Below are 22,413 nucleotides of genomic sequence, written 5' to 3'. Positions count from 1 at the left end.
TGCCTGGATGAAGGGGTGATTTCTAAAAGTAAAAGTAATGGAAAATATCTGTTAGAAAGTATCTGTTAGATTCATAGTTTGACTATATACAAATCAAAGATAGTGTAGCTCCAAAAACACCACGGGCCAAATTAAAGGCCAAGAACCAACTTATTTAATTTAAACAATCAGCTCTTTAATTTATCTGGAATTTATTTAATGTCTGATGGAGGGAGAGGATCTGAATTTCTTTTCTGCTCTCTCCCCACAAAATACCAAAACCAACAAATGACCCAGCGGTCTTCAGTCTGTGATGGCGTCTGATCACATGCTACTTTCTTATGTAGGCGAGGGGTTGTTCCTGACTTAATTGTGCCACTTTTCTGTGGTGGGCACCAGTACCATACTGTTTTAAGTACTAAGGAAACTAAGGAAATAGAAGTGGCTGTTAATTGCCTGGATGAGGGGGTGATTTCTAAAAGTAAAAGTAGTGGAAAATATCTGTTAGATTCATAGTTTGACTATATACAGATTAAAAGTAGTGTAGATCCAAAACCACCACAGGCCAAATTAAAGGCCAAGAACCAACTGGAATTCTGCTGTAGAAACACCTTGTGCTGAGTTACCATAAGGACTAAAGGAGCTGATCAAAAATACCGATTTCTGCAAGGCAACTCTTAAGAAAGGAAGCGCTCAAGTCTCCCAGACTTGTTTCTGGGCTAAGGCCACGGTTGATTTAGCTGATACGTGGCACACCCAGTGCTTTGGGGAAGCCAAGGCTGTTTGTGGACGGATACCTCCAGTGTGTGGTTATCAACTGGTCTGTAGCTTGCTAACTGGGCAAACTTGGATGAGTCCCTGTGCCTCCCCTGTGCCTTTTGCCTCCTGTGGAAAATGACAAATGTGGTAGGCAAAATAATGCCCCCCAAAGATGTCCGCACCCTAATCCCTAGAGCCTGTGAATACGCTACGTTATGTGGTACAGGAGAATTAAAGTAGTAGATGGAACTAAGGTCACTAATCAGCTGGCCTTAAAATAGGGGGATAATCCTGGATCATCCAGGTGGGCCCAATGGAATCACAAGGGGTCCTCAGAAGTAGAAGAGGGAAGCCGAAGAGGAGATCATAGATGTGATATAGGGATTCCACCGCCCGTTGCTGGCTTTGAAGATGGAGGAAGGGGCCCCAAGCCAAGGAAGGTGGGCAACCTCTAGAAGAAAAAAAAAACGGCAAGAGAATGGATTATCCCCTAGAGCTTCCAGAAGGGAATGCAGCTCTGCCAACACCTGGATATTAGCCCAGGGAGACCCATGTCACACTCCTGGCCTCCAGAAGTGTAAGATAACATATTTGCATCGTTTTAGGACTACACGTTTGAGGTATTTGTTACAGCACCAGTAGGAAACCAATGCAACAAATAACACTCAAATGTATAATTAAGATATTTTCAATGAAAGCACCTGTGTGAAATGCTGCTATGGTGATCGGCATCCGGACGCTCAGCTGAAACTACCCTGGTTACCGTAACAGTGGCAGCTGTAATGAGACTCAGTACTGGTAACCAGATTTCCTGAGGAGTCTTGAACTCCTTGACTTATAAACGTGAAGCCGTTTTTTCCCCTTATAATCCCACATAGCAACCATGCTACTCTGTCCTCTAGTAGTTGCTCTGACAGCGTCTTGGCAAGATTCCCTAAGTTTGCAGTCACTTTCCGTTATTAGAACAGACTCATTTCAGGTATTTGGGACTCAGTCCTATTCATTTAAAAAAAATTCCATCTCCATCTCGAGTCTGGATCTCCTTCCTCCTACGCTTCTGCACAGCGTAGGCTGACTTGTCTGTGGCTGCAGCTTCTAATGAGGGGGGCGGGAATTTTCAATGATCAGCTCTTGGCAAAGCCCTCCTCCTGCCTTTACGACTAACTAACTAGCTCCTCCGCGTCGTCAGTACATTGGGGCGGGAGAAAACAGAGAAAAGGGAGTCCCCTCCTTACTGCACCTGGCAGGTTACAGTCCTCTCCTGGGCTGATCTGATCTAGCCCATTGATTGACCCAGGCTCCTTGAAGGATGGCCATGACTCCAGTCGGCTTCCCCAACAAGCTTATGACTATGCCGTGCGGTGCCCCTAAGCATTGGTTGCCCCTTGGGAGTCGTGGATTTCATGCTGCTTTCCTGTGGGGACTCAGGTCGTACTCCCCCTCAGCCACCGCAGGCCAGCTCTCACGCTAGTGGGCACGTGCCAGATCCATTGTCCAACCCCCCTAGGAACTAAGAACTGGAAAAGGGGGACCGGAGTGGGGAGCATGCAGCCTAGGCATTCTCTACCACATCACGTGCCTGCAGTGCTCCCCAGTCAGAAGCACAGGGGCCACTAAGGAACCGCCTACACGGCACTCACCCAGGGAACAAGATGCAAGTCTTTGCTTTACACAGAAACCACTGTTCTTTTGTATTAATTCCCTTGGAACCACCCACTTTTTTATTTTAATTCAATTAATTTGTGAATTTTTTTTGAAACAGAAACTACTTTATTTTTTTATCAACTTTTTTATTGAAGTGTAGTTGATTTACCATGTTGTGTTAATTTCTGCTTTACAGAAAAGTGATTCAGTTATACATATATATACATTCTGTTTTAAAATATTCTTTTCCATTATGGCTTATCACAGGATATTGAATATAGTTCTCTGTGCCATATAGCAGGACCTTGTTGTTTATCCATCCTAGATATAAAACTTACATCTGCTGCCCCCAGCCTCCCACTCCATCCCTCCCCCAATCCCCTCTCCCTTGACAACCACCAGTCTGTTCTCCATGTCCATGATTCTGTTTCGGTTTCATAGATAGATTCATTTGTGTCATATTTTAGATTCCACATATAAGTGACATCACGTGGTGTTTGTCTTTCTCTGTCTGACTGACTTCACTTAGTATAACGATATCCAGGTCCATCCATGTTGCTGCAGATGGCATTGTTTCGTTCTTTTCTATAGAGTCACCCACTTTGATGGAGAGGAGGGGAAGCATGGGAGGAAAGGGATCAGACTCTCAGCTGACCTGGGAGACCGTGGTTGGATGTAGGACTGGTTCTTGGATTAGCACCTTCTCATACACCCCTATCAGCGTATGGCTGACCCCAACAGCCAGCAGCTCTCTGAAGTTAGCATGAGGAGTGCTTAGCACCTTTGATTCCCAGTTCGGGGCATTGGCCACAGTTCCAGGACACCAGGAAAACTCTGTCACTGGCTAGAAGCTTCATTGGATTCTCGGAAGAAGCACCGGGAAGATTCATTAATGTATTCACATGATGAAGAGCTACAGCACTCTTAAACCAGCCCCACTTCCGACTGAGTCTGACCCTTGCCAGGGCCTGCTGGGTCCAACATCCCTGCCACAGAGACTCAGGATGGGGGTAAGCTCCAAGCAGCAATAAATCAATAAAGGGTTATTTTGCCCAAGGCCTACTGTTCCTAGCCTATCCCAGCAACTCCACCCTCATTTTAACAACACTGCATCCAAACAGCTTCATGGCCAGAGTTCAAACCCAGGTCCACGTGACTCCAGACTTGGGCCCCTTCTACTACGCCACTGCTGTGAAGGTGCCTTGGTGTTACTTGAGGAGATTAGGGGAGCATACCTCAGACACTCAGACATATTTACACGCAGACAAGACTGTAATTGCTTCCAGGGCTCATTCAGTTATTCATTCTCTCAATGAGGCACCTATCTCGTGCCCTGCTCTGTGCTTTGAGGGATACAAAGAGAGACAAGGAATGACCTTTTCCCCAAAACAGATACCTACCTGTAAAATAAGATGCACTAGGATAGGAACCCTAAGAGAAGTATAAATAAAAGGTTAAGAAAGCGCACATCCGGGATAGAGATTATAGCCTGAGTCAGCAAAGGTACAAGAGTGTGAGCTGAGGGCAGCCCTGCATCTTCTCTCTGTCTCTATATTCGTCTGAGTCTAGTACGGTGTCTGACACATATTGGATATCTAACATTTGTTCAATTAACCTAGCATTGGAGGCATATGAAGAATTTGAATAAAACAAATAATTCAGTACGTCTAGGGTATAGCATAGAGAGGAGAGAGCGTGTGATGAGAGATCAGTACCCCATTTTGAAGGCCTTGGAATGCCATGCTTGGGAGTCAACACTGTTTTCCTCTGGGCAAGAAGGGGCAGGAAAGATGTTTAAAGAGATCCGAGAGGCTGTGAAATGTGCGTTATAGAAAATAGTGCCCTTGGGTGGTGATTAAAGGCAGGAGGTCTGGGAAAGTAGTTTCGTTCAAGGGAGAGAGGAGATTTGTGATGGCTGCAGTAATCTGTGTTCGGATGTGGGTTTCAGTTTTTTGGAACATCTTTTAAACGGTGTTATCGACTGAAAGAAAAACGCACAACGTAAGAGTTGTGAGTTATGTTTTCTTCTTCAGCGTCTTGCCAAGGACTGTAATCCAGGAGACAGCCTCTCAGTAGCTCTGAGAAACTGCTCCAAAGAGGTAGGGAAGGAGCCAGTATATATATATATATATATGAATTGTTTTGGTTAGGAAATCCGTGTAGTCAAGTGTACATCTTGATAAAAGATGCATGCTAATCACAAAAACATATGTCTCAAGTTAATGATTTCAGTGCTTTTCTATGTATGGGAAGATGCAAGAATCTGGGGTCATTGAAATTCTTTCAGAGAGATACATCAAACTATCTATGGGCCCTTTTTCCAAAGCACAGAGAGCTCCTTCAATCCGTCCTATTTTTTCCATCCTGAACTCCCCTCAGGGCACACTGTTCCTGGGTTGTGACTTAACCCTTTGTAGACCTGGATGATGAGTGACACTCTGTTCCTTTTTTGTTCACAGTGTTAAAAGAGAAATTCACAGTCCCACAGCCCTGGAACAGGCTACCCACCTCTGGGGTGCGAGGGAGGTTACTCCATAATATCCAAAGTCCTTGAGTTTAGAAGGTCAGGGAAGGCCCTGGACCCTGAGCTGGATGCGAAGCTCAGCCTGCTGCCCGGTCTGTAGCCCCATCAGTGACTTGGGGGCGCCAGGGCTCAGGAGTCAGCTCTCTGCCGCCCGCCCCAGGCCTAGAGGACTCGACCCTTCTCTCTGGGTCCTCATGCTGCCCTCCTCCACAGACACGGAGCCTCAGCTCCATCTTGTCTGAACTTCACAACTCCTGGCTCCCTCTGGACAAGGGGAATGGCTGCCTTCCACGCGGAGCTGAGAGCCAGGCGAGGCTTCAGAGCGCCGGTCCTTCCCCTGTCCTTGCATTTCTCTTGGGTATCCGCCCACCTGGCCCCGCTCCCAGGCATCCAGCCTGAGGCTCCGGAGCTGCCCCCTCCCCTCAGTCTCCACCCTCCCCCAGGCTGGGTTTTCAGACTGTTCTTAGGTCCCATGATGATCAGGGCGATTTAGTGACAGGCTCAGAGCCAGACAGATCTAGGATCCAATCCCAGAGCTTCAGCTACCAGGCCCTGGGCAGGTCACCAAACCCTCGGCTCTGTCCCTGTTATATGGGGTGACATCACCCACCTCCAGGGTCAATGAGAAGATGCAATGAGACGCTTACATAAAGCACCTGCCCTAGGAGGTGGGCTCAAACTAGCAACCCTTCTCCTCTTGTCTCAGAAAAGGCCTCCTGGGTCACCCCTGCTGAGATCTAGGCTGGGGCAGTTCTCCAGAGAAAGACATATTTATTCCCAGGGCAGGATTCTCTAAATTCCTTCCTTATGTATGCCCTTCCGAGTCCAGCAGTATTGACTTACCTGGTAGTGGATTACAGCTACCCCTGGGAATTCCAACCCAGAGTCTCTCTTGGGGTTGTTCCGAGAGCTCAGTGCCTCCACTCCAAGCTTCGAGGCCTGGAGCTCTGTGAGAAAGGGAGCTGTCTGTTCACACTCCAGGAGCCTGATCCGTTGGGCGGGCATAAATAAGCACAAATGGATGCTCTTAGTTCTTGGATAGGAAGATGCAGTATTGCAGAGATGCCAGCTCTCCCTAAATGAACGTAGCAGCTCAAAGCAACCCCAATCAAAATCTCATTGGGTTTTGCTTTGTTTGGTTGTTTTGAAACTTGACCTAATTATTTTGAAGTTCCTCTGGAAGAATATATTTTCAAAATAATCCCAAATAGACGAGTAAAGCGAATGATTGCCACATATTAAAATTTACTATAAGCTTGCAAATAATTCAGGCAGGATGCTGTTGACAGAGGAATAGATTGCCTGACAGCCAAAGAAACAGAATAATAAGTGCAAACATATGCCCCAGGATATGGGGAAAATGTGGCATTTCAAACAGGGAAAAACGGACTGTTCATTAACTCATATGACAGTCTACTCATTACATTCACAAATGTGACTGTTCAAGGGTAACTGAGAGAGAGAAAGAGAGAATTAGAAAAAAATGTGAAGGAATAGTTTAAACCTTAGTGTGGGGAAGGCCTTTCAAAGTATGACCCCCAAGGGACTTCCCTGGCGGTCCAGTGGTTAAGCCTCTGTACTTCCACTGCAGGGGGCACGGGTTCAATCCCTGGTCAGGGAACATCCCACATGCAGCACAGCCAAAAAAAAAAGTATGACCCCCAAACCAGAAACCATTTAGAAAAGTACTGATGGATTTGACTACCTAAAAATGAAAGCTTCTGTGTAGAAAAAAAAAGAAAATTATAACCACACTTACTTAGGATTTTCTCAAAGGAAATACAAAAGATATTTAAACTTACCAGGAATCAGAAAAATGCACAAATGCTTAGATAATAATGTGATATCATTTTTCTTCTACTAAAAGAGGAGAGATGAAGGAGAAAGCTCATATCCGGTGCTGACAAAGATGCAGGACAAATTAACACTTCGGTTAACTATTGGAGTGTCATCTGGCAATATGCATCAAAATTAAAATTTGTGTACTCTTAACAACAGCCATCTATTTTAGGAGGTAACCTGATCAATTTTATGAATAAAAAAAAATTCCCTAAGGTTTTGATGACAGTGACGTTTTAAACAATTGTCCAAGAGTTAAGATTTGATTAAAGAAAATTACAAAACATATTGACCATGAAAAAGAGGGTCATACATTTAAAGCCACTAACATGAAAAGATTTTTATGGCATATCACTTAGTAAATAAACCTAGTTTGAAATTGCAAATATACATGCTTATGTGTGTATGTGCGTGTGTGTGCAGAACTGTACATAGACATATACATAAACAATGGCTAGAATGAAGAAGAGGCTTTTTGTGGGTGTGATTCACTGCTCTATCTCCAAAGCATGAAACATAGTCAGTGTTCAATACTTGTTGAATCAGTGAATGAACTGTTAATAATGGCTCTCTCTGAGTGGCAGAGTTTTGGATAATTATTCCTTAATTGCTATGTTTTAAATTTTTCTTTATAAATGTGTTTTTTCTTTATAGTCAGAAAACAAATTGCTATTTTCATTGAATGAAAATAAAAGTGCTTTTCTAAAAACATCAACAATGAATCTCCTTCAGTTATACATCGAGCACAGCAATCTATGGAGAATTATAAAAGAAATGTGGAATAGAGCTTGTAAGAAGTTCCTCTTGGTTAACTTCATATAAAGTTACAACAGAACTGTATATGACAGATGTGGTGGAGGGCTTCACCCATTAAGTAGATCAAGAGCTGTTGATTGAATATCCACTGTACTGCAGGCACTAGGGACACATAAATGAGTCAGGCACAGCCCTTCTCTGGAGGACCTCACAGCAGAGTTGGAGCAGGTGTATATAACAGATCGTGACAATGATGAGTGTCTGGTACACATTGATACAGGCAGGGCTCCATCATCCCTCAGAGGGTAAGCTTAGGTGGGGAGAGTGTGGGCTCTGGGCTTGAAAGGAAAGAGCAGTCTGGGAAGACAGCTCAGAGGAGGTGACCCTTGAGCTGAGTGACAAAGGCCTAATGGGAAGCAGCAAGGAGTGAGAGAGAAAAGGGATACTCCTGGCAGTGAGAGACAAATTCGAAAGAACGCTTTGGGAGGAATTTCCAGTGGATCATACAAGCATGGAGTGCCCAAGGGGTGGGCTGGTAAATGAGGCTGGAGAGATTTGTAGGACCCAGGTCCAGAAGGGTCTGTGTGACTGAGCTAAGTGGGGTGACTTTGTTCCTGGGGCTGTGGGAGCCTGTGGTGGCGAGGACATCAAAAAAGCTTTCAGTAGAGACCTGAAAGGGTTAGATTTGCTTATGGATTAGTTCGTTCCAACAGCAGGGCGGAGGCAAGACTCAGGGCCGGCTTCATGGGTGTGCGGCCAGCACAGCGGATCAGGACTACATGCTCAGAAGGGCCTGTGCTCGGTTTAATGCTTAATCGTTGTTGAGCAAGGGGCCAGCGTTTTCACTGTTCTCTGGGTCCCACAAATTATGTAAAAGGTCCTGCCAAGACCAGAGGGCAGCTTTGTGTTGCAGTGAAACAGAAGAGAAGGCAGTCCAGGCTTCTGTCTCTCCCTCCCGCAGCCGTTGTATTTAAGGGTCTTCTCAACACAGTGTACATGGCAGGAGCAACAAATAAAATGACAGTGAGTGGTCTTGCCTGGGAAGATGCCCTGCAGCGCAGAAGTGGGAGCACTGAGTCCAAGGCACACACTTACTGTGGCCCCCCTTCTCCTGTCCCTACAGCCTCATTTCACGTCTGTGTGGAAATTGGGATCAGCCTAGCAAGGATGAGGTTCTCAGTAGGAGCTGGGAGAGGAGGGAAGACAGATATTTTTGTGTATTTTTGGGGGGGGGGAGCACAACTACCAAAGAAGAGAAAACTTGTCACCTCCCTGCTCTCCCGTCACTTAGCTCCCACCCCCTACCTTCCCATCTCCCGCAACCCGTGCTTCCCTGCTGCTCCCATGTTGTGCTGGGGTCCTGCTGCAGGGAATGAGTCCCAAAGGCAGTGCGCTGGTGGGCAGCTGGGCCTGAGTGGGTGGGAAGCTCACCACCCCCATCCCCAGCTCCTTTAAACACACACACGCACACGCACACACGCACGTGGCTCTGGGAACATGAGGGTTTGTTTTTGTCACCATGAGGGTTTCCTTCCACACATCTCAGCGTGCACCAGCAGCTTACCAACAGGCCGTTGGGCAGAGCTGGGAATTAAATGCCTCTCTGGCTGCTGCAACCGCAGGTACCCCAGTGGGAGGAGAAGTGTCCTGGGGAGGGACTTCAGCTGAGGGCAGGGGTGTGCGGCCGCCAAAAGGACACCCCCGAGACGGTACAGTCAGGGCGCTGGTGCTGGGCCAGGAATCTCAGGGACCTGCCGGGAATGATGCTCCAGAAAATAGAATGCTGACAGAAAGCCATGGGCCGCGGGGAAGCTGCGGGGATGGCTGATAACAAGTGGCAGGCGAAATGTAAAAATTCATGAATATCTGCCTTTATGGGATTTGCCTTGGCAGGATGATCTGGGTTCGGGTCATCATTCTGGCCACGCTAAACGATTCCACGCTGGTTTGTGGCTCTTGTCTTTGGAGCTTAAGGTCAAAATCTGTCCCCTAGGAGTCCTGCCTCTGGTTATAGCAGCGGGGCAAAAGGGATCAGCCCCAGGGCTCTGCAGGTAGATTTCCTAGGTTCACACCTCCACTCTGCCATTTCCTGTGTGACCTTGAGAAAGTTACTTAACCTCTCTGTGCCTCAGCTTCCTCACCTATGGGCGCTACCTCATAGGACCGTTGTGAGAATTAAGTTAAAACAGGTAAGAGGACTTAATGTCTAGCTCACGGGTGTGAATCAATGTGTGGTCAGTTACACTTCTCTGGGATGATAAAGGTACTTCTGGTCAGAGATGGCACAAACCGTAATGTCGACTCCAACACACAGACATCCACCAGCCTAAGGGCAGAAGGAAGAGTTGTAAGCTACCTTTTTATCTTTTCTCTAGTGTCTTCCATGTACCTGGCACTGAACAAAATGCTTTATGTAAGCTAGTGCGTTAACCACCCCTGGGATTGGTCTTTTCACACCTGAAATGAAGCGCCCTCCTCAAGGCCATACAGCCACTTCGCAAGTGGAGCCAGGGTTTGACATGGTCACTACGGCTTCAGAGCTCCACTCATTCCTCTAAGCCAAGCTGTCTCCCCTACTGCTTCTCAGAGAAGGAAAAAAAAATTACTGATCTCTCCCGGGGGGGCAGGATGTGCTGAAGAGAGCTCCTCCCTAGAGCGACAGTTCAGAAACACTGTGCAAAGCCAGTGGCTTTACACCATGGCGCTCCTTGTGCATGTACGTGGGATGGGGAAGTACGAGTCAGGATTTTGGGGAAAGGAGAGATGTGACCAAGGTATGAAGGCATTAGACACTGGATCTGGAATAAAGCTCCACACATCAGCAGGAGGCCCAGACCAGCTGGCCAAGAAGCCTGGGGTGTCCGAGGGCGGGAAGAAAACCCAGTGACTGGGCCTGAGAAGTCACAGCCTTTTCTCAGAGGCTCACGGTTTTGCTGGTTAACACACAAACCCCTGCTTCCCTTACCAAGTGGACACTTATGCTATGACATATACATATTCCCAAAGTTCATTTAAAGCAGTAGCCTATACTTCTAGAACTTAGGTAATTAAAACACATTCTTTTGCAGCATACCCACTGTCCAGAGCTACAGGGTTCTGTACGGTAGCCATGAGCCACCAGCACTCAGAATATGGCCGGTGAGAATTGAGATGCGCTCCAAGTATATGACATGCACACCGATTTCAAAGACTCAGTCCAAAGCAATGCCAAATATTTCATTAATAACTTTAATATTGATTACATATTAAAATGATATAATTTGATGTGGTTTGAATATAGTGGGTTAACTTAATGTTATTAGAATAAATGTCACTTTTTTAACCTTTTTTAATAAGATATTATTTTTTAATATAGTCATTTCAAATGACCTATGTGGCTTGCATTTGTGGCTCACAATATCTTTCTGTCGAACAGGGCTCCTCTCAGAGGTATTCGTAAGTGGCCCTGCATTTGGAGCACACTTTAGCAGTCATGAAGCACCTGCTCTTCTTTATGGTAGAATCACACAAAGTCAGACCCGGAAGGAGGAGCCTTAAGCCATTGGGTTCAGTCTCCCGATTTACAGGCAGAGAAACTGAGGCACTGGGAGCAGAAATGATCCTGGTGGTCCAGGGTCATCTGTAGACCCTCTGCTCCGACCCCGGCCCCGCTTCCTATACCCACACCTAGGGCTGCTAGGTGGTGGGTCTTTTTCAGCACCTCGTGCCCTGCGTGGACTCCCCCCCCACTCTCCTCCCTTCCCCTCCTCTCCCCTCCCGTCTGGGGAAGGCCTGGAGGTCTCTCCTCCGGAGGCTCTGCGTCTTTATTCACGAGCCTGGTGGAGGGGAGCCCAGGGAACCTGTCTGAAGGCTGCTCTCTGCTCTCCCTCCAGCCTCCTGCCCTCACTCCCCCCTCGGCAGGATCACCCAGGCTGACTCAGCTGCCTCACTGCGCATCTCCCCACACCGGCCCTTGTTTTCTGTTTCCCACACCACCTCCCGCAGGCTGCCCCCAGCATCCCGCAAATGCACACGCACCTCCTTACCTCCTGCTACCTTGAGAAGCCTCTCAGGCCCCACTCACTGCAGTGTGCCTCCTCTCACCTCTCCAGGCCTGCCTGGTCCTCCTTCAAATCCCAGATGCCCGGAGTTACATCCTTGCTTCTTGAAGTGAGGTCTGTGGACAACCAGCTTCTGCACCGTGAGCGTGTGCGTTAGTTGTGCAGACCCCGCGGTCCCCTCCCAAACCTGCTGAGTCAGGATCTGCTTTTTTTTTTTGGCCGTGCCCCACGGCTTGTGGGATCTTAGCTCCCCGACCAGGGATCAAACCTGTGCCCCCTGCAGTGGAAGCTCGGAGCCCTAACCACTGGACTGCCAGGGAATTCCGAGAATGCATTTTAACAAGACCGCCAGAAGATTCGCTTGCACAGAAGCCAAGCTCTGGCCACAGAAGTGACAGCAGGACACGTGTCAGGTCAGCACCATGCCCGCTGCAGCGCCTGGCACAGCGCTAAGCTGGCAGCTGATACTCTAAGCGCAGAAAGAACCACTACGTTGGCTCCTTATGGCTCTGGCCAAAGCCCACAATCCCTGAGCAATCTCTGAGCGACTTGGCCCATTGGGAGCTTCAGAAGGTCTGCTGACCTCACCTGCCCAGCTTCTCTGCTGCATCTGTCTGACTAGAATGGATGCAGATGGTCTACTGTTGGTACATGGTGAGGGTTAGAGACAGAATTGGGATTTTCCTTTTGCGGTGTCTGTGTTCCTGTGTTAAGTTAGATCAGAGGCATGTAGCTTGGTGGCTAACAGTATGACCGCTAGAGCAAAATGAGTTCAAATTCTGCCACTAAGTATGTGATCTTGGGCAAAGTAATATCATATCTCTGTGCCTCTGTTTACTCATCTCTGTAATGGGCTAGCAGTGGTACCTACGTCAGAGGGTTGTGAGAGGATTACATGGGGAAACGTTGGCAGTGTGCTTAAACATGCCTGGCACATAGGAAGTGCTATAGAAGTGTTGTTAGTTAAATCAGCATCCTTTGTCACGAATAATGTTGTCAGTTGTGCAGATTTAGAATTACAGGAGTTGATAAGCCCTCTCGGGCTGATAGAGAGCCAACTCCCTCATCCTACACAAGAGGAAACAGGCCCGGGTTGCTCAGACCCTTTCCCAACATCAGACAGCCAATAAGTGGCACAGTGGAACTTGGACTCTGACCCTTGTCTGCTCCGGGGTCACGGCCTGCAGGACATGGTTAGAAAGCAGAGCGGCTTCAGGTCTGGCACCGGAGCCCAAGTTGCCTACCCTTCTGAGGCTCCTGCCCTTTGTCCTCATTGGGGTAGGAGGATTCTATCTGTGGCGCCTACCGGCAAACTCTCCAGAGACTTCCCCTGTGTCCTGAGGTCCAATCTCTAAATTGATCCTTCTAGGCAACTGAGTCAAGAATCAGATGGCATTTGCTGGGGTTACTCCTCAGGGAGAGGAAATCAAGGAGTCTGAGTTTGGGAGGAGAGACTGCAGAGGTAGGCTCCGCCCCGGGGAATTGTGTCCAAGGCTGACTCTCCTCCGTGTCCGAGGCCCTGCAGGGAGGATGAGAAATCGTGGGGGTCTGATGCCCGGGATTGGCCGCTCTTTTGTGTGGGTTTTATGTTCCTGCTCTGTGTCCCCCTGAGTTCTGACTCTTGGTGCCTCTCTTGGCCCTCCTCAAATAAGCCCTCATCCTTCCCCCAGCAGGTTCTAGACTCCAGGTTGTAGTAAATAGGACCTCCTCCTGGAATCAGCAGCCCAGCAACATCTGGAAATAGGCATCTGGGAGTTTTCTGCAGGAATCTATTGCGATGGTCAGTTCTGCTCTTTCCATTCCTCTGCTCAGGGGCTGGCTGGGGAGACGGGATACATTGTTGCCGTGGGGGCCGAGGGAGGGCCCGAACTCCTCAGAATTCTTCCTGTTACAAAAATTCTTTGCCTCATGTCAATTACTGGTTTTGAGCACATTTGGCCTCTGGTTAAATTGGGTTCTGTATGGGCTTGAAGGTAATCAAAAGAAGTTATAAATACACCAGGATTCATCCTACACATCCAGCAAGGCTGGACGAGTGCCCCCATCCCTGGCTGGCTGTGCACTCCCTTGGCTGCCTCTACTGCTAATTAACTTTGAGGGTGCCTCTGGGTCTGCCTCCCTAACCAGACTGAAATCCCCGATCACAGTTTACGCTTTTCTGCATCCCTCTCAGCATCTAGCCCAGCACTGGGCACACTGTGGGTGCACGTAGTAGGTGATTATTGACTAATAAACCAGTTAGGATACAATAAAGAGCAAAGCATAGGATTTCCCTTAAAGAAGAGGCAATTTTGACTTTTCTCATGGTGAGGATTCTAAAGTGAGGGAGACCTGAAAATGAGTGAGGAGTCTGGATTTCTACTGCCTGTGTCTTGTTTTCCATAGAAAGAGAACAGAACTTCTCTGGGAGTTTATGACCTTCTTGGGACAATATGCATGTAGAGGGACCTGTCGAGGACATAAATGAAAATTGCTTCCCCTGACCCATGGGGCAAAACCCCTTCTCCAGAAATGTAGTTCAGGACTAACTTTCTTCTCAAGTAGATGCAGTTATACAAGAACCATGAGCTAATAGTGGTTGTCTCATAATAAAGACTGTAGTCCCGAGGGACCTGTGACTGTAGAAAATGGATATTGTCACCCAGAGGACCAGAGAAGGGGCAGCTCTGAGAAGTGACCTCAGGATCTGGGTGACCCCATGGGGGTGGGGTAAGGTGGCTGTGTCTTTAACCTCCTTCCAGAGAGCCCACATGTGGAAGGCAGTTCATATTTTGGGCTGCATCTACCTTTTTTTTTTTCTTTTTCTTTTCTTTTTTTTTTTTGCTACGTGGGCCTCTCACTGTTGTGGCCTCTCCCGTTGCGGAGCACAGGCTCCGGACGCGCAGGCTCAGCGGCCATGGCTCACGGGCCCAGCCGCTCCGCGGCACGTGGGATCTTCCCGGACCGGGGCACGAACCCGCGTCCCCTGCATCGGCAGGTGGACTCTCAGCCACTGCGCCACCAGGGAAGCCCTGAATCTACCTTTGATTTGTTACATCTGCTTGAGGGCAGGGACCGGATCTTGTATTTTACTTGTTGCCCCTCCTCCCCCTCCCCCCCCCCCCCAACAGAGCTCAGCATAGAGCCTGGCACTAACCTGGCTTCTGGGAGTATCTGTTGAATGAATACTTTGGCAGAAAACAGTTTTTGGGTTCGTCGTTTCTAATTAAGGGGAAATCTCTCTCTCCTTTTCCCATCCATATGACCAAGTGCATGTACTGCTCTGGGGATGATTCACACCCTCATGAATCACCGGCTAAAGCAGTAATGGGAATGACAAGTTTTAAGGCCAAATGGAGAGCCTTCTTTAGCATGGCTGACTTAAGACAACCTTCGGAACACATTTCAAGCCTTTTACTGGTCTTTGGGTAGATTTGCTGCTGTCTCCTCAGGCTTGAAAAAGACCTGCTCTGCTGAGTCACGTGTTCATCCCACACCTCCTGTGTGCCTGGCCCTGTACTAGGCACCAGGGATCACAGCGATGGGCAAAACCAGGCCATTCCCTGCCTCTATTTAGCTTATAATCCACAAGCGATGCCAGGAACATTTCTTCACAATGATGATAAATGTTACCAAGGGCGAGACTTGGTGACCTGCACGTGTGTAATGGGGGGTTCCGACCTCAGCTCAGAGAAGGCGTTCTGAACATGAAGATTGAAGCAAGGTCTAAAGAAGGAACAGGCATTAGCTGGGCTGGGGCAGAAAAGGAGCTTTCCAGACAAAAAGAAGAACATGGCAAATGTCCCACAGCTGTGGTAGAGAGTCCAGCAAGGTCCCAGGTAGTGAAAGAAGCCCGGAGGGCAGAGGAGTGGACCCGAAACTGGACACGGAGACTTGGGGATAATTTTGTTTCTTGTCCTGAGAACAATTAGATGCTGTTGGCAGTTATGGGAAGTGGACATGAGCCAACTTGGGTGTGAAAAGTTCCCTCTGGACTTGTGAGGCCTCTTGGGCATGATGAACCTAAAGCCAAAATCAGATATCAAGTTAATCGTCAAGGACACCCGCTTGACCGGTAGCCCTGGGCATGTGTGCTGAGACCCCACTGCTAACCTCCGGCTCACCCAGGTGCCATCTGCGAGCATCAGGGGATGGGATGCATCTCGGCAGCCTTGAGGGGAAAACGGAGGGGAGGAAGCAGCCTCCGACCCCCAGGGGCCCAGCTCCTTGCAGCCTCAGAGGGCTTCCACATGTGCCGTCCCCACTGCATCTCACGGCAATTCTATGTGATAGGTATCAAGTAGTATTGCCATGGTTTGTGGATGAGGGAACTGAGGCTCAGATGGGTTAACTGACTTATTTAATATCACAGAACGAGACAGAACTTGGTTCACCTCTCACTTCTGCCTCTCGTGAGCCTGAGGTGGGTCCTGCTTTGTCTCAAGGACACTACACTCCTGCAGCCCTGGGGGGAAGACAGAGTATTGGCACCGAACTGAGCCATAGCCAAGGTCCAGGAGGCTGACTGCAATTCGCAGACTTGGGCTTGGTTGGCACTTCTCCCTCCACAGCAGTACCTGCCCCAGAGCTAGGGGCCCCACCCCACTGGCCCAGCCTTTCCTGCTGCCTGGAGATGAGGGGATGCTCCCTAGGAGGGCAGGTGTTTGCCTCCTTTGTCCCTAATAGTGGGTGCCTGCTCCCTGTGGGCCTGTCGTGAGCTGGCCCAGCCTTGATGACAAAGACTGAGGCTCCCGTGATCACAGTGCAAAGCAGCAAGAACACGTGGGGAGAAAGAAGCAGAGGGATGGGTGCGACGGGCAGAGCCTTTCCAGATCCTGGTGCAGGAGGCGGGTTGCAGCTCCATCTCGGTGCTGAAGGCCAGGCAGACTTGGCAGGTGCAGGAGAGGCAGTGTCTGCAGACCGAGCTGGGTTTGGTCCCAGCCCACCCACCCCACTTAGTGGTATGACCTTATGCCAGTTACGTAACGCAGAACGATGGCCCTCAAGTCCTAAAAGTGTTGAAGGACCCGCTGAGGCAGCGCATGAAAAGGACCTGCCTAGGGCCTCGCTCCCTGATAGGCTCTCATGAAACGATAACAACTATTCTAGTAGCAGGGCCTGGAAAGGCGGGACTGAGCCAGGCTACCCAGAGGAGGCCTCTAGCTAATTCCAGCAGAGGTGAGGGGAGATGACCTTGGAAGCAGAGTAGCGATATTTCAGGGGTGCAATAGAGAAGACTCTGTCACCGAGTCCAAGCTCATACTGCTCACTGCACCACAGGCCAACTCATCGAGAGACGAGTTGTTGGACAAGGAATAGTGACTTTATTCGGAAAGCCAGCAGACCGAGAAGATGCTGGACTAGTGTCCCAAAGAACCATTTTGCTCCGTGTGGATGCTTAGTTTCCTTTATAGAACAAAGAAGGGAAGGTGAGGAAGTAAAGTAAAAACGGTGGTAAGTTGTTGCAAATATTTCCTGGTTGCAGCCGGACCAGACTCCAGAGGGGATGCGTTAATTTCTTCTTTCCTGCATCCAATCACAGGTGGGCCTGGTCAGGGTGTTTCCTGTGAGCTTAAACAAAGGTATTTTAGCTTAATGCTCAGGCAAAGGGAGGCAGGGCTCCTGGAGGTGGGCCATTCTGTTACTTTAAGCTATAGGCAACATCCCTTTAATGATTAACTTGAAACAAAAGCAATAGAATAGAAAGGTTAAAGTAAAAGAAACAGACCCAGTGTGGAGCCAGATTTGTTCTTCCCTATTACCACTCCACCCTTGGGGAGGGGATTCTGTTGGCAGGTTCCTAAGCCAGACAATATAGCCTTCTGACATTTGAGAACGAAGGAAAACAGAATTGACCCGAGTGAGGACATTGGGAAAGGGGCTGTGTCTTGTGAGGGATTGGACGGCAGACCTCTCCACGACAGTGAGCAGCAGAGAGGTCTTCTGTCCTTTGATCCCATCATGAGCCCTATTTCAGGCAGACTAATGGGCAGAAACCTATTCTGAGGTCCCAGGGCTGCCCAGCATCAGCTGGGAGCTGGAGAGAGACCGTCCTCCTTGGCGGTCTTGCAGCCACTCCCTCCTGAAGCCGCCACGTCAGCCGTCACAGTGGGGCAAGGCCATGCTTGTGAAAACTCCCCCAACCTGAAGGTTGGGCAGAGAACTTCTAGGGGACCTGCATTCTCCATCAAATTGAGGTAGGCACCAGTGACACTGGGAGAGCGGAAGGATTCATGGGAAATGTTACAGTGTTTTCTCGGAACTTAGCACAACTTCTAGAAGGATGAACTACAGGCAGCAAGATGGTGCAGAGGGATGGAGTGGGGGATGGAAGCACTGTGTTTTGAGGCCATTTCTTAATGCAGCCACCTGTGCTGCACTGCGGGTGGAGGGCCTGGGGGTACAGACGCATATTCAGCATGAGGTGTCTGGGGTCATTCACCATCGCTTAAGGAAACAAACCTTTTAATATTCAAACTGGATAGATTATTGAAAAGATGGAAACGTGGGGCTTTGGTTTACTATCTGTAAGGAAAACCTCTGCTGTGGCTTTGGAACAGGCAGGTTAATTTGTGGAAATTCTCCTATTGCTTCCCTGGGGAGAGACACAAGTACACGAGCATTTCCTAGGGTTTTCCTCTCCTGCACATTTGTCAGTTCCGAGTAAGGATGTGGAATACAGGGGGATACGGTGTAGGCTTGTGTAATCCCAGAAAGTTTCAGACTCTGAGACCTTTCCTAAACTATGATGAAGAGCAATGAATTATCAGTCGCCTGAATATTAGGTGGGGGAAGGGGACCACACACACTAAATTTTTGTTAAGTTTCAAACTCATAAGATCATCTCCATTACTCTTGTTTGTGGCTCTATACACTTGTAGTGTAATTTTATACTTATGTAGTTGATTGATTAGTGTCTATTTCCCCCCATCCTTAACATTCTTTGCGTTTTTTTCTGTTTTATTCAGCACCTAACACAGTGCTTGACACAGAGTAACTGCTCAATAAAACTTTGTTGAGTTAAAAGAACGAATGAATCATGAAAAATATCCCTCAGTGGCATTTTAGTAATTTCCATGTAGTACATCATCCCGCCAGGAGGTGGCCACAAATACACACAGCCAAGGATTTCAAGCATTGGAGGCGATGGAAGCTAAGAATTACATAATGCAGCAAATTTGTTTGTTTCATCAGACGTGAACTTAGGTTTATTTCCTCAGCTAATACTTGATTAATAGAAACAGAAAGATGTAGCAGAAATGACCAGACAGATCTTTGTTCAAATCCTGTCTCTCCCATAGCCAGCCAGGCACCATGAGCAAAAGCCTTGACCTTTCAAGCTTGTTTCCTTGTCCACAACAAGGAACTTACGATGGCAAGTTTTGTTATAAGGATTAAATGAAATAGCACACGTTAGAAGTATTAGAAGTGAGTTCATTCCAGTGCTGCGTGAAAATCATGAAAGTATTCCAACAAATGACGAGGCCGACGAAAATTTTTCACTTTCTACCTTCTGTTTTGTATTCAGTGGTCCTTCAGCATCCATGGGTATTGGTTCCAGGACCTCCACCAATACCAAAATCTCAGATGCTCAAATCCCTTATATAAACTGGCCTAGTACAGTCAGCCCTCCATAGCTATAGGTTCCACATCCACGGATCAAATTTCAAATTTCAGTCTGCAGTCGGTTGAATCCACAGATGTGGATACACTGAGCCAACTCCGTAGAGCATGAACAGTTCTTACTACTCCTCTGCAAAATGGCAACAGATTGACACAGTGGGAGGAGCACTTAGAGTTTGCTGGACCTTTCTGTGTCCACGTTTCCTTGACCATGAAATGGAACTGCGGATAACTGCTTGGCGGGAATATTGTGAAAGCTAAGGACATAGCATAGATCATACTAGTCAATACAGAAGCCCCCTTGCCACGATTGGTTATTGTGAAAGTATGAATAATATGTAGGGACTTCCTTGTGGTCCAGTGGTTAAGACTCTGTGCTTCCACTGCTGGGGGTGCAGGTTCGATCCCTGGTTGGGGAACTAAGATTCTGCCTGCTGTGCAGTGCGGCCAAAAATTAATTAATTAATTAATTAGTTTTTTTAAAAAAGAAAGTGATACGTAAGTTAAATGACATTAAAATATTCAGCTCTTCAGGTACTCTAGTAACATTTCAGGGGTTGCCTCCCCACTGTCCTCAATGCTCTGTCTTTTTTACTATTTTATTCCCGGCACCTGACACAGTGGTTGACACGTATGGCCAGTGGCTGTCATTTTGGACAGTGTGGCTTATAGAATATTGCCATCATCGCAAGAAGTTCTATTGAACAAGAGCTGGCTAGGTTATAACAAATGTCCACTTGGCGGTGACAGTTTTTAGCAGCAGTGTCTGGTCGCCTGGTTACCTTCCAGCTGACACCGGCAAGGTAGTAGGCAGCACCTCCTATTTGCAGGACCTGTGCTGTGTGTTGTGAATACAACGGTGAGCAAATAGGTTTGTGTTCCGGGGATTCACAGTTCAATAATAGATACTAGATAAATAATCCCTTAAATAAATAGGTATGACAGATGGTGTTAAACGTCTGTCCTAAAAACCTGCTTCTCTGTTACTAAGTAAAAGAAAGGGCAACCAAACCATCCCCTTCGGTTGCCTTGAGGATTTTAGGAGATGCTGAAGGTGTAACTGATCACAGGACTATGCAGTACTTCCTTAGGAAGGACTGTTGCCGAGTCCAAGCTCATACTGCTCGCCACACAACAGGCCAACAAATCTAGAGATGAGTTGTTAAGGCAAGGAATAGTGACTTAATTTGGAAAGCCAGCAGATGGAGAACATGGCGGACTGGCGTCCCAAAGAACCATCTCCCCCAAGTTAGAACTCAGCCTTCTTTTATTCTAAAAGGGGAGGGGTGTGGTTGGTTGTCCCAAACTTCTTGGTGTCAGAATCCTTTGTTTTTGCAGCTGTCCAGGTAGGTCAGGTCAGGTCGTGATGTTCCTGAAAACTTCCAAGAAGACAAACGTTATTCTCTGTTCTGCAACTTTTTATCTTTATATGAATGGAAAAGTGTTACACCCTTAAAGGTCAGAGCCTTGAGAAGGGGCCGTTCTGTATATTTCAGGCTATAGGCAACATTCTTAACTTTTAGCAAAAGCAATAGAATACAAAAGTTAAAGAAACAGATCCAATATGGAGTCAGATTTGTTCTTCCCTATTGCAGGACAGCCTCATAAAGAAATTAGTTCACTCCTTCATTCACTAAGTAATTATCGAGTACCTGCTATGTGTGGATTAGGCAGGGAACAAAATAGCATAGCAGCCAGGGCTCTCTGTTCTCATGGAGTTTACATTTCTCATGGAGGAAGAAAGACAATGAATAAGTAATTAAAATATGTTGTATGGTAGTCCGCTTTTTGGAGAAAAATAAAGCAGTGAAGGGGGATAGAGAATTCTGGGGATGGGAGAGTTGACACTGTAATGAGGACTTTTAAACTATGTTTCATTACCGTTCAGCTGTAGTGAAAACCCTTCTCTTCCCTCACAGGAGCATGAATGCGTTTAGTTAACACAGCATTCCCATTTCACAGATGAAACTGAGCTGCTAAAAGAAGTGACACAACAACAAATACAAAGACACAATGACAAACACAAGACCACAGACCCCGTACTGATCGGGAATTTCTGGAGCTTCTCCCTGAGAGACTCCAGGCAAAGAGCTGTGGGGCAGCAGAGATGAGCCAACTGCCTCTGTTCACACAGAACTCACAGGCCAGGAGGGACACAGGCAGGACCAGAACTTACTATGGTCTAAGGCAGAGGGTTTGGAAACATTCATCTAGAAATAAGTGATACACAAACCAAGCAGAGGGAGAGATTCCGTCCAGCCACGAAGGTTGCATGGAGTTGGAGCATTTGAGCTGGACGTAAAGCAAAGGTGGGACTTCTTTCTTTTTTTTTTTTAAATCCTACAGCTTGGCTTGGGTTGTTATTCTTTTTAAATTTATTTATTTATTTGTTTATGGCTGTGTTGGGTCTTCGTTTCTGTGCGAGGGCTTTCTCTAGTTGCGGCAAGCGGGGGCCACTCTTCATCGCGGTGCGCGGGCCTCTCACTATCGCGGCCTCTCTTGTTGCGGAGCACAGGCTCCAGACGCACAGGCTCAGCAGTTGTGGCTCACGGGCCTAGTTGCTCCGTGGCATGTGGGATCCTCCCAGACCAGGGCTCGAACCCGTGTCCCCTGCATTAGCAGGCAGATTCTCAACCACTGCGCCACCAGGGAAGCCCGCAAAGGTGGGATTTCTTGATGGGCCAAGGTGAGATGGGTTAGAGAGGGAAGGCTTATGAAGTATGACAGCAAAGAGCAGGTTTGGTGACACCTAGGAAGATAGCTGAGGCTCGGCGCGTAAAGCAGAGGAACAAAACAAGAGAGACATGCCTGCAGGTTGGGGCAATCACGAAGCGCCACACATACAGCAGGGTGAGAAGTTTGAATTCAGCGTCTGCCGAAAGAGCCTCCAAGGGCTGAGCTCAAAAGCAGAGGGAAGCGGGACGTGCAAAGTTGAAGGCACGTATCATCGGGTCAGGTATGGAAGCCCTTGAATGGCAAGCAAAGGAGCTTGCACTTGATTCCACTGAGGGTTTGTGTGAAGAGAAATGACACAATCAGAGCCACACTGCAGAGAGGTCAGTGTGGCCTGGGTATCGGACCTGGAGGAGACCAGAGGCGGGAGGAGTTGGGAGACTGTGGTCAGAATCAACGGGGGGCGTGCGGGCTCTGGCCGAGGCAGAAGGGAGAGCAGGGCTTACCTCTGTGGATCCTCCCACTGGAAAGTGGGCAGGAAGAGGGGATGTGGAGAGAAGCAGAGGAAGTCTTGAGCCGCTGGGCCCTTGCTGCAGG

At 48.0% G+C, this 22,413-nt stretch overlaps 1 protein-coding gene across 1 annotated transcript in view; it reads left to right on the top strand.

The window, feature by feature from the left end:
• VSNL1 (visinin like 1) overlaps window positions 1-22,413 on the top strand; it is a 100,787-nt gene that overhangs the window by 65,946 nt on the left and 12,428 nt on the right. The window lies entirely within an intron of this gene.

The sequence above is a fragment of the Delphinapterus leucas genome, chromosome 13 (assembly GCF_059928025.1).
Source record: "Delphinapterus leucas isolate spDelLeu-1000000601 "Yukka" chromosome 13, BTC_Dleu_Yukka2, whole genome shotgun sequence".
NCBI classification, from domain to species: Eukaryota; Metazoa; Chordata; class Mammalia; order Artiodactyla; family Monodontidae; genus Delphinapterus; species Delphinapterus leucas.
This window is presented reverse-complemented; position numbering and strand designations above follow the sequence as displayed.